Genomic DNA, 12,913 nt, shown 5'->3' on the forward strand with positions numbered 1-12,913 from the left:
TTAAGAAGTCCACTCTCTAGCTGGTGAATAAAATTGGTGTCTTGTTCTGATATTATGTGAAAGACGGTGAGTTGAGTCTTCTTAGGGGCAGGGACGATGCCTTGCTTGTCCTTTGCCCTCAAAGTTGGTGTCCACTAAATATTGAGGAAGAAAAGATCCCTCCTAAAAATGCCCTTCTCTGAGAACTATTATTTTCAACTAAGAGAGGCTGAGTGCCTGGAGATCAGGGTCTCACTGGACACTGATGTTTATTAGTCTTTGACGCAATTAAGCAAGTGGCTTTTGGCCTGATCTATAAAAGGAAACCTGGCCTAAAGGAGGTGAAGTCTCTACCTGTAAGTGACCTGTGCTCAGATTCAGACCACAGAGTCTAAGCAAATATACTGGACATTCTCTACTGACACATATGCACAGTTAGCAGGCCAAGGGTTAGTAGTGACTGTTTTGTTCAACTCCAAAAGTATAGGAACCATGTGCTCTCAAAGCTGGCACTTAATACAAGTTCCTGGGTCACCTATCCCTTTGCCCCCTTTGCTCACTGCCTGCCCTTGTGCATAGACTGTCATAGGGATGGATAAACACAGTCATGTGCACACTCTTGCTTATGCTTTCCTTGTAGCCTGGAATGCCTACCCCTTACTTCTCATAAAAGACTAGCAGTTATTTACTTATTTCAGGGTCCAGCTCATCCATGGACTCTTCTGAATCCGAGAAGCAGGGTGCATCATAATAGTGCTTTGACCCACTGATTTCCTTGGCTCAGGTTCAGGAACTGGTGCTTCACAACCTTCTCTGGTCTTTGTTGCTTCTAATCTATTCATTCAGAAGATGTAACACCAATGTAGAACCTAAAATATATTAACCTCCCTGAAGGCAGGGATAACAATGATAAAGTCAGTTATGTATTATGAATCAACAAACTGTGTGGAAGATGTTACAGAAATGGCATGCATATTTCACATCGGGGTGCTATTATTACACATGTTTAATAAAATGAAGGAATTAAAGCTCAGATAACTTGAATGGTTTGGCTGGAGGCATTTGTTAGAAGCCAAACTGGGACTCAGATTCAGTTCTGTAAAACTTGACACAGTCTTTTATATGCTGCATTTCCCTTTGAGAAATGCACTATGAGAAGGAAGAAGAGGCTTGTCGGTTGCCAGGGCATGTTAGGTAGAATTAGATTATTTGCCCTTGTATTTAGTCCAGTGGGATAATGAAGAGACAACAAAACAGTTCTATCTTCTACAATTAGACACTAGGGGGAAAAGGGTTTTATTTATTGTACACGCGTGAGGAGGTGTATGAAGGGTGGAAGGAGGTGGGCACTGGGAGGATGAGATGTCATTTAGTCTGTGAGTGACTGTCATCTGCAGGGGCCTGTGTTCAGGGTCTGGACATAAGATGAAGGACACAGTTCCTTGTCTTCATCATCCAAGAGCTACTTAATAGTGCAGTGAGAAAGAGAAAATGTAGGAACGAAGCCAAATGGAATAAAGAGTGCTTTTTAGGGAAGCTCACCGAGATCTTGGCGAACACAGAGGAAGCAGACTTAGCCCAGCCAAGGTGTGGGATGTCTAGGGAATGAGGTAACAGGTATGATAGATCCGAGGCTCTAGCACAGTGGGAATATAAGTGGCCTGGCTTCCCAAACACATAAGTCCCCTGTGCCAAGCAGTGACTCATGACATGCAGGAATAAACTCCAACAAGAAAGGGGTATCTCAGAAACACATTGCTCATAGGCACATAGAATGTGCCAACCAGGGATGGCCACATGATTTGCAGACCCAGAGCAAAACAAAAATGCAAAGCCTCTTGTTCAAAAAAGCAGGAGAAAAGTTCTGTGAAAGGCATTATAAGACAAAGCTTTTTCTTTTCCTCCAGGAACTCACCCTCTCTCGAGAGTCATGGTGTTTCCTATTTGCTGTTTAATACCATTCTTGGTAAAGAAAATTTAAAAATGTCAATTACTAGTATGGATTTCACCACTCATTTTAATATTGTATGATGCTAGTTTTGCATGAAATTATAAGAGCATTTAACTAGTATGCAAAATGGCTGAAATTACACAATGCATGTTTTGTAGCTCATGTATGCATATGCGGTTATTGTTACCAGAACAGAGGAAGCACTGCACAGAACTAACTCATATATATATATATTTTTGTTTTTTTTTTTTTTTGAGACGGAGTCTCACTCTGTCACCCAGGCTGGAGTGCAGTGGCGCGATCTAGGCTCACTGCAACCTCCCCCTCCCGGGTTCAAGTGATTCTCCTGCCTCAGCCTCCCGAGAAGCTGGGATTACAGGCACGTGCCACAACACCTGGCTAATTTTTTTATTTTTAGTAGAGACGGGGTTTCACTATGTTGGCCAGGATGGTCTCGATCTCCTGACTTCATGATCCACCCACCTTGGCCTCCCAAAGTGCTGGGATTACAATTTCACTTCTTGATACATGCCCCTTCTAGCAACACAACACACTGATCTTGTGCTCTCATCGAGTCTCTCTGAATTCCTACACTCTGTGGGTCATGGGGCAACACAAATGTTTGACATGAATAAGGCGACAAGGAACAGAGGAAGCATATGTTGTGTGTATTTTTGCTGCTCATGCCTATTCCCCATTGTGTTACTGGATGTGACTTATAAAACATCAGAAAAAGACAAAATTATTAAGAGTTTCAAGACAGTGAGAGCAGAGCACTATATCAAGTGCAAGATCCTCTGAGCCTGGGGGTCTGCTGGTTCTGCACAGGTTTCAAGCTCACACATCCAGCCTTGCTGTCAACACAATTCCATCCCTGACAACAAAGCAAGGTCAAAAGATCAAACACGAGTTCTCTGCTCTGTGATGCTTGGGCTGAGAGATCGCCTATCCTTCATCCTGCTGGAAATCCAAACCAGGAATATAAAACTGATATTCATCAGGAAGGATACATCTACACTCACATACGCCAGCAGGAACTTGAGCAGGGACCCAGCTGATTTGACCTTCCTGCTCATCCTGTAGGTTTTCTGCACTGGATGGCTTGATTTTTCCTCTTTGTTAATAATAGGATCAAGGCCGGTCAGGCACTGTGGCTCATGCCTGTAATTCCTGCACTTTGGGAGGCCGAGGCGGGCAGATCATCTGAGGTCAGGAGTTCAAGACCAGCCTGGTCAACATGGTGAAACCGCGTCTCTACTAAAAATACAAAAAAATTAGCCAGGCGTGGTAGCCAGCGCCTGTAATCCCAGCTACTCGGGAGGCTGAGTCAGGAGGATCGCTTGAACCCGGGAGGTGGAGATTGCAGTGAGCTGAGATTGTGCCATTGTACTCCACCCTGGGCAACAAGAGCAAAACTCTTTCTTAATAATAATAATAATAATAGGGTCAAGGCCATATGCGGTGGCTCATACCTGTAATCCCAGCACTTTAGGAGACCGAGGCGGGCAGATTCCTTGAGCCCAAGAGTTTGAGACCAGCCCGGGCAACATGGCGAGACCCCGTCTCTACAAAAGATACAAAAATTAGCTGCGCCTGGTGGTATTTGCCTGTAGTCCCAGCTTCTTGGGAGGCTGAGGTGGGAGAATCGCTTGAGCTCGGGAGGTAGAGGCTGCAGTGAGCCAAGATTGTGACACTTCACTCCGGCCTGGGTCCCCAAGCAAGAGCTTGTCTCAGAAAACAAATGAATAAATAAAAATAAAAATAGGGTCAAAAGAGAACAAAGGTCTTCTGGTTGTCTGCATACCTGGGAACTCGGAAGACAAGATGAGGATACTGGGGAGTTATGGGGAGAGAAGGACCACGAACGTGCTGCGTTGCTTTGCTTTCCGCACGCGACCACACACACCAACTTGGATATGTTGGTTTTCCTACTGTGCTAGTCCGTAGTCAGTTTAGTTTTCTTCTGGTTAATCATTCTTTTACATTTTATGCCCCAGTATCTTGTATGCATTTCTTCTGAGCATTAAAACTCTTTGGTGCTCAATTCTGAGTTGATTTATCCTTGAAAATCCCCCATTTTAGTAAATGTTCCTCATTCTCTTTTAATGCAATTTTTCTGGAACATGGATTGTTCTGATTTTATTTGTCACTGGCTTCATATTTTACGTTTTGAGAGATAGCAGACTATAATATTATTAGTAATAAAATATTTCTTAAATATTTATTAAATGCTTACTATGTGCCAGGTACAGTGCTGGGCATTTTACATCTATCAACTCATTTTGATGTTTATAGAAACTTTGTGAGGTTGGTATTATTGTTGAAACCGTTTTAAGGGCCTGGGTTCTTCAGCCAGGGTTGGAATCCTGGTTCATCCATTTACTAGCTGGGAGGCTATGGGCAACCTAACCCCCTGTATTAGTCTGTTCTCATGCTGGTAATAAAGACATACCCAAGACTGGGTAATTTACAAAGGAAAGAGGTTAAATGAACTCACAGTTCCACTGCGAGGCTGGGGATACCTCACCATCATGGTGGAAGACAAAGGAAGAGAAAAGGAACATCTTACATGACACAGGCAAGAGGGCATGTGCAGGAGAACTGCGCTTTATAAAACCATCCGATCTCATAAGACTTATTCACTATCACGAGAACAGCACAGGAAAGGCCCGTCCCCACGATTCAATTACCTCTCACCAGGTCCCTCCCATGACATGTGGGAATTATGGGAGTTATAATTCAAGATGAGATTTGGGTGGGGACACAGCCAAACCATATCACTCTCTGTGCCCTGGCTTCCTCATTGAATTCAAGTGAATTGCTTAAAATATACTTAGAATAAAAGCATCAGCATATTTACAACATGAACTATAACTCTTCCTCCAAAGCACGTTAATTCATAGTTGATAATTTCAGGTCCTGGACTTTGCAGACACCTTTTCAGCCTCCATCTTTGACTCATCCTTTTGTCATCTCAAGACCTCATTTGCTCAGAATTCACTAGCAACGGGCTGGTTGAGTCATCTAATTGAATGGCAGAAAACCACTGTTTCCACACCCTCAAATTTATTTTATTAAGTACAAATAAATATCCAATTCATTACAAATGAACTCTTAGAATTTGCAAACAGCCTCATGAGAGTGATACTCACAACCTTGACGGAGAGTATGTATTCAAAATATACCAACAGCTGTATAAAAATTATAATAAATAATCATCTCCTAGAAATCAAAGGTCTTGGTTTGGGTACAAGTTCAACCAGTATTCAATTATGTGACTTTGTATCTATTATCCCACTAACCTCACCTGCGAAATGAGAATAATGTTTTCTATTTACTTTTCAGAAATACTGTGAATCCAAGGAGATAAAGTATGTGGATGAAACTTTGCAACTTAGAAATCAGTAAGACTATGATAGGTATTATTATGATCACCTGTTATAATCTACATACACAAAACAAATTGAAGATATGAAAGGATTTTTTTCTGTCATTCCGCCATCTGAAATTTTGATTAGATGTCTAGAATGAAGAAGTGCTTTAGAACTATTTCTGGCTTGTATTTTCTCAATAAAACCACAATTCTCTATTTTACCTCATATACACTATTACCACCTGTTATATTTACTTCTAGAGTCTAGCTTAATGGTTTCTATGAAGAAAAAGACCTGGAAATGGATTCTAAGTTCATCTTAAGCAAAACCTAACTTGCTTTTCTTTACAAAATACAAATTCCATTTAGTTGTTAGTTTATTCTTTCAAGAAAGGATGTTTAATCTAATTGGCCCTTTTAGAGTTAAGATTCTTTCCCCAGAGGGCAGAGCAGCCCTTGCTTTATCTTTAGTCCACGAGTTACACAAAATCATAAAATCGCAGCAGTACCGCTTCTCTGAGGCCTTTTATGACCCCTAAAGGGAAGTCATCTCTGTACAATAGTGATAATCACAGTATCATCTAACAGCCAAATACTGCTTTATTTCACTGTGCACTATGGCTTGGATGTGGTGTCTCTGCCAAAACTGATGTTGAAATTTGTTTCCCAATGTGGCAGTGTTGGGAGGTGTGGCCTAGAGGGAGGTCATGGGGACAGGATTCTCGTGAATAAATTAGTGCTCTCCTTTGGGGTGAGTTCTCCCTTCCCTGAGAATGGATTAGTTTTTGAGAGCATGTTGTTAAAGAGTCTGGCTTCCTCAGTTTCTCTCTCTTGAGAGGTCATCTCTGTACATGCCCACTCCTCTTCTACTTTCTGCCCTGTGCAGAAGCAGTCTGAGGCCCTCCCAAAAGCCAATCAGATGCTGGCGTCATGCTTCTTGTATTAGGTTGGTGCAAAAGTAATTGCAGTTTTTGCCATTGAAAGTAATGGCTGTGCAACTCTCCAAGTGTGAAGTGACAGCCTTGTGTGTGATCTTTCTGCCCTCCCCAAGTTTGAATTTTCGACATTAAAGTTTACTTTTTAATTTAAAAAATAATAATAACCCCAGCCGGGCGCAGTGGCTCACGCCTGTAATCCCAGCACTTTGGGAGGCCAAGGCAGGTGGATCACCTGAGGTCAGGAGTTCGAGACCAGCCTGGCCAACACGGTGAAACCCCATCTCTACTAAAAATACAAAAATTAGCTGGGTGTGGTGGTGCATGCCGGTAATCCCAGCTACTAGGGAGGCTGAGGCAGGAGAATCACTTGAATCACTTGAACCGGAGAGGCAGAGGTTGCAGTGAGCCGAGACTGTGCCACTGCACTCCAGCCTGGGCAACAGAGTGAGACTCTGTCTCAAAAAAAAAAAAAAAATCCTGTGTAACCCTGATGGTCTCTGGTCTATCTCATCTCTAAATTTTATTAACTTTTTTATTAGCTTGAGTTTCCCTTCATTCTATCTCATCTACCCGTACCTACAGGATATTGAGCAGGGGAAGAAAACATGGGTAAGAATGGATGGTCAGATGTTACGGGCGAAGGTAGATACTGTGAGATAGAATGGGAAGGGGGAAGGTCAGGCTGAAATTATCATTTGGACAGTGGAGGATGCTGGGAAGAGGACGGCAGAAGATGGAACAGCAATCCACATGATGCAGAACAAACATGATAGAAGGAGATATCAGAGTATTGATGAGCAGAGACTTCACTCAAGAAAACAGTATAGGCAGAGCTGCTGGTGGTGGTGTTACAGTGCTTCCCAGGGTACTATTATGGACTTAGGGCTGCAATTTTTAGGTAAAACAGTCTCTTCAGTATGAACATAAGTCACTCTCAAAGCACATATTTGTTTACTGATCCATTTGTTGTATGCCAAGTAGTTCTATGCAGAAACACTACTCGAACTTCAAATAAATTTGCAGATGTTGCTGTGTAAACATATCGCTTATTATATACACACCTCTATTTATACTTTAACCTTTCATTTGACTGTAAAAGAGTCAATTGATCCTAGGCACCACGACAAGGCTATTCCCAGTAATGTTCTCCTGGGTAAATGCTAAGCCATTGACAAGTGCTCTCTGGATGCCTCTGTCTGGTTGGCTGTGCATCCCCTGAATAGTTGTGTGGTTTAGATTAGATCTCCCCAGTTTGTTGATGAGAATGTCAGGTAGGACAGAATCAAAGGCTTACAGAAGTCTAGAGAGATTACATCTATTGCATCCTTTTTATCTACAAGGCCTGTCACTCTATCATAGAAGGAAATTAAATTGGTCTGGCATGATTTGTTCCTCTAAAAGCCATGTTGGTTGCTACCCAGTCTGTTATGTTCTTCTGGGTGACTGCAAATTGATCATTTTGATGACTTATCTTCGTAACTTCCCTGGCACTGTGTTTTAGGCTGACCAATATTTCTTTTCCTTTCTTTTAAAGATTGACATTGTATTTACTATTTTTCCTCTTCTTTAAGGATTTTCCCTGATGTGCATGACTTTTTTATTTCTTATTATAATTGTTTGAGGTCTGATGCTATGTTCCAAAAAATTCATTTGCAAATTTTTATAATCTGTTATTTGATTAATTTTCAAAAATTGACTTATTTTAGCCTGTTTTCATTCATTTCATCTACCCCTCTATTTAGTCACTTAGTCAACATTTATTGAGGACCTAGGAGCTGGGAAAACAATGATCAGATAAACAATGAATTAGTAAGTCTCTTGCGAAACTAATAGTTAAGTGTGGGAGACATACAAATTAAAGAGATGACTATGATACAGTGTTGAAAGGACTGTAATGGGGTGAGTAAGATGGAACACCTAGAACAGGTATTTACCCCAATCTTGAGTACATCAGGGAAGGCTTCCTAGAGGAGGTGATGTCTAAACTGAGTTTTCATGGCTAAGTACAAGTTAGCAGAAGCCAGATATGGAAAGTGGTGGAGAGAGAGCGCAGGACAGCAAGTAAGCCATTTCAAGCAGAGAGAACAGCATCAACAAAGGTATAGCTATGAGAGTGACATGGGTTAGGGGACAGCATGGCAGTTCAGCAGGACTAGAGAGAGACTTCTTATGTCAGACACTGGGTAGGCAGGCCTGTAATAGAGCTGGAGAATATGGCAGCGGCTGCTCATGAAGATCTTCAATGCCAACAAAATAAGCTTGGGCTTCGTCTTGAATGTATTGGAGGTATTCAAACCTCATTCAGTGAATTTTTTGTTTAGTATCTATCATTTTAATGAGATAGATTACCTTAAGGATCAGAAGATATAAAGAAATTTAGGATATATTCTTAACCCCAAAGTGCCTTGCAAACTACTCAAGGAGTGAGAACTTACAGACATAAAACAATGGAATTGCAATATAAGTATTTCGGCTAAAGGCCAAATAAGTCTTTCAGAGAAGAGTTTCTGGAAGTTCAGAGAGACCAGTCTTTGAGGTTGCATTTATCTATGTCAATTAAATTAATGACGAAGTAAGAAACATCTCTGGGTTTAATCACTTGGGTAGAATCAAAACAACATACACTCAAATTATAAATGACCCCATATTCCAACGATTGTTCACTACCAGCCACAAACTTTGCCAATATTCTTAGTCCTCATTGCCGTAGCAATGATTTTAAAACTGAAGGCAAGTGAAAAAAAGTTACTTCTTTTTTTTTGAAAATGACACATTAAATAGCTCAAACCAACCCCCTGGCTGAGAAAAATTAGACTAGCTGGAAAAATATTCTAAAAAGTCTGTTTGAATCTATTGAAGAGATGACAAATTAGAGATAAATTACTAGACCAGGATCTTGAGGAGGATGAATGTTTAGGGCAATAACTAGAATATCTGGGGGTTTTCCTTTAACCCTGATGTTTTTTTCTCTTCCCTTCCAAGTATGGAGAGATTGAGTGGCACTTTTGACAATCTTTCAGGGCCAAGGCAACAGGTATTGATTAGCAGGGCTCGCTCAAGCTATAGGTATGGGTGAACCATGCTTACTTTAGTTGAGACTCTGAGGGTTGTGTCCTAAGAATATGAATAAACAAACAGTAGGCCTTACAACTAGGGAAGCTCAGCTTTGTACCATTGCAACACTTAATATTAGAGTAAGGGTTTCCTGCAGTATTAGCGCTTCCAGGTATCTTGCACACTCAAGAAATATAGAACCTTTCTGAAGGAAGATAAAATAGATCTTGGTCTTAAATTTTGTCTAGAATAATCATAATATTAGGAAGCAAGATAATATGAAGAAAAACTTGCAGAAAGATCCAAAAAGACCCAATAACTTGCAGAAAAAGACCCGTAGGATCCCCAGATACTGGAACATTCAAACATAAACAACAAAGGAGCTCCCCTATGTTCTATAATCAGGAAGATGAAAGATAATTAATAACTTCATTAGAGAACTAGAAAGTCTAACAAGAACTCACATGAAAATTCTAGAATTGAAATAAAGTAATTGAAAATGTGTATACATGGTTTTAATAGCAAATTAGATTCAGGTTAAATAGAAGATAAGATGCAGCTAAAAAAAAGATTAAAAAGATTATGAATCAAGAAGCCCTATGAACTCCAAGCAGTATAACTAAAAAGAAAACCACACTTAAGTATATTATAAAAAATCTTACCACCAGAAGCCAGAAGGGGGGAAAAAGGCATACTGCTTTTAAAGGAGTAATAATGGGCTAATGACTGAATTCTCAATAGAAAAGAAAGCCAGAAGACAATAGAATAATATATTTAAATTGCTGCAAAAAACCCTGACAATCCAGACTTTTATACCTAGTGAAAGTATCCTTTAGGAATGAAATATATTTTAAGACAAAAATGATAATAATTCATTATTTGTTGACCAGCAGTAATGAAAATACTAAACATTTTTCTCTAATTAGATGGAAATTGACTCTACAGTGAGGTCAGAAATTAAGAAAGAAACAGAGAGAAAACAAGGGAGTCAATGGGAGTATATATTCAACATTGGCTGATTGAAATGATAGTTATGTCTCATGAGTATTAAAATGTATGTAGAAATCAAATACATGACAACAATGTCATATAAGTTGGGGAGGTGATAAAGTTAAAAGGTTTTCAGGTCACTGCATTGTCTAGAAAGAATTGTAAAAATATCAATTCTGTCAGACTTTGATAAGTCAAGCATGCATAGTAGAATGTTTAATGTAACCAACAGAAGATGTGTAAAAGACAGTATATCTTGGTAAACTTGAAAACACAGCAATGGAAACGATCAAAAATAAAACACAGAGACAAAGCTGAAAAAGAAAGCATAAAGGACCAATAGTCAGTGGGACAGTTAAAATATGCTAATATACATGCAATCAGAGTCTCTTATGAAGATGAAGAGAGTGCGGGAAAACTATTTGAAATATAAAAGTAGAAAATTTTTCTAATTTGATAAAAACTATAAACCCAGAAACTTAAGAAGTGTAAGAAATCCTAATTATGAGAAACATTAAGAAAACAACCTCTAATCACATCACATTCAAGTTGCTGGAAACCACTGGTAAAAAGAAAATCTTAAAAGTGACCAGAGGAAAAAAATATAGTTACAGAGAATCTATGATAAGAATGATGACAAATTTCTGCTTAGAAACAATCCAAGTGAGAAGACAGTGGAGTAACAACTTCAAATTAATAAAAATCTGCCATTTTAGAATTCCATGTTCAGCAAAATTATACTTCAAAAACAAAGGCAAAATTAAGTTTTCTTCCAGACATAGAAAATCTGTAAGACTTTATTACTATCAGATCTGTACTATGGTGAATGCTAAAAGTAATCCTTCAAGCAAAAGGAAAATGATACCAGTCAAAAATCTGGATCTGTATCTCACACACACACACAAATAATAAGCACCAGAAATGTTAACTATGAGGATAAATTTAAAAATGTTTTCCTGTTATTTTAATGTCTTTAAGATATAATTGATCAAGGAAGAAATAAAAATGTGTTGTATGATTGATAGCATATGTAGAAGTAAAACAAATGGCAACAACAGTAAAAAGGGTACAAAGAAACAAGTAAGAGGACACTTGTAATGTTCTTGTATTTTAAAGGGCAGCAGTATAGTATTACTTGAATTTAGACTGTGATAAGCTAAAGAGCCATGCTATACATTGTAGTGCAATCACAAAAACAAAACATCAAAGAGTTTTAGCTAATTAGTCAAGAAAGATAATAAAATTGAATAATTAAAAGTATTCAATCTAAAAGAAGGCAGGCTGAGCATAGTGACTCACACCTGTAATCCCAGAACTTTGGGAAGCGGAGGCAGGAAGACCATTTGAGGTCAGGAGTTCAAGACTAGCCTGGGCTACATAGCAAGACTCCATCTCAACAAAAAAATAAAAAATTAGCTGGGTGGTGGCATGTGCCTGTAATTCAAACTACTTGGGATGCTGAGGTGGGAGGATAACCTAAACCCGAGAATTTGAGGTGAGCTGTGATCAAGTCACTACACTCCAGCCTGGGCGATTCCATCTCCCCCCAAAAAAAAAAATTAGCCGGGCATGGTGGTGCATGCCTGTAATCCCAGCTACTTGGGAGGCTCAGTCAGGAGAATCGCTTGAACCTGGGAGGTGGAGGTTGCAGTGAGCCAAATTCACGTCGTTGCACTCCAGCCTGGGTGACAAAGCAAGACTCCGTCTGAAAAACAAAAACCAAAAAACAAAAAAAGGCAAAATAAAAAAAAAAGAAAAAGGAAAACAAAGAATAGATGATACAAGTAGAAAACAAATTAAAAAACAGGAGACTTAATCTTCCCATAGCAATAACCACATGAAATGTAAATGTTATAAATACCCCAATTAAAAGGCAGTGACTATTAAGTAAGATTTTAAAAAGCGAGACTCAACTGTATTCTGCCTATGTAAAGCCAACTTTTAACATAAAAACACAAATAAGCTAAAAGTAAAGTAATGGAAAAAATTCAACATTAACATTAGTCAGAAGAAAATGAAAATGATTATGTTAATATCAGAAAGAACAAAATCCAGAATAAATACTAAAGATTTAAAGAATAATTTTATAATGACATAAGGATCAATTTATGAAGATATAACATTATAAACATTTTTTGAACCTATTGAAACCACTTCAAACTATATAAAGTACAAATAAATAAACCTGCAAAAATAAATAGATAAGTTCATAAATTTTAGTCAGATATATCAATTATTGAGAGAATAAGTGGAAAAAATGAGTAAAATTGAGGACTTTAACAGTACTAAGGATCCACTTTCACAGTCAACCAATCTACTTTATATTTATATAAAGTCGACTATATTTCTACAGTCAACGAATCAACCTAGTGACAGTTTCAGAAAACTCCACCAAATAACAAGAGAATACACACTGTTTTTTCAAGGGGCCTAGAACATATTTACTGAAGAGATCATATGCTGGGAATAAACACACTTTTAAAAGTGTACAAGGATTGCAGTCATACAAATTATATTTTCTGACAGCATTGAAACTAAAAATGAACAGAAAGATCCTTGGAAAATTCTCAAGTATTAAGAAACCAAAGAATACACTCCTAAATTACTCTTGGGTCAAATAGAAAATCA

Source organism: Gorilla gorilla, chromosome 8 (assembly GCF_029281585.2).
Source record: "Gorilla gorilla gorilla isolate KB3781 chromosome 8, NHGRI_mGorGor1-v2.1_pri, whole genome shotgun sequence".
In the NCBI taxonomy this organism is placed as follows: domain Eukaryota; kingdom Metazoa; phylum Chordata; class Mammalia; order Primates; family Hominidae; genus Gorilla; species Gorilla gorilla.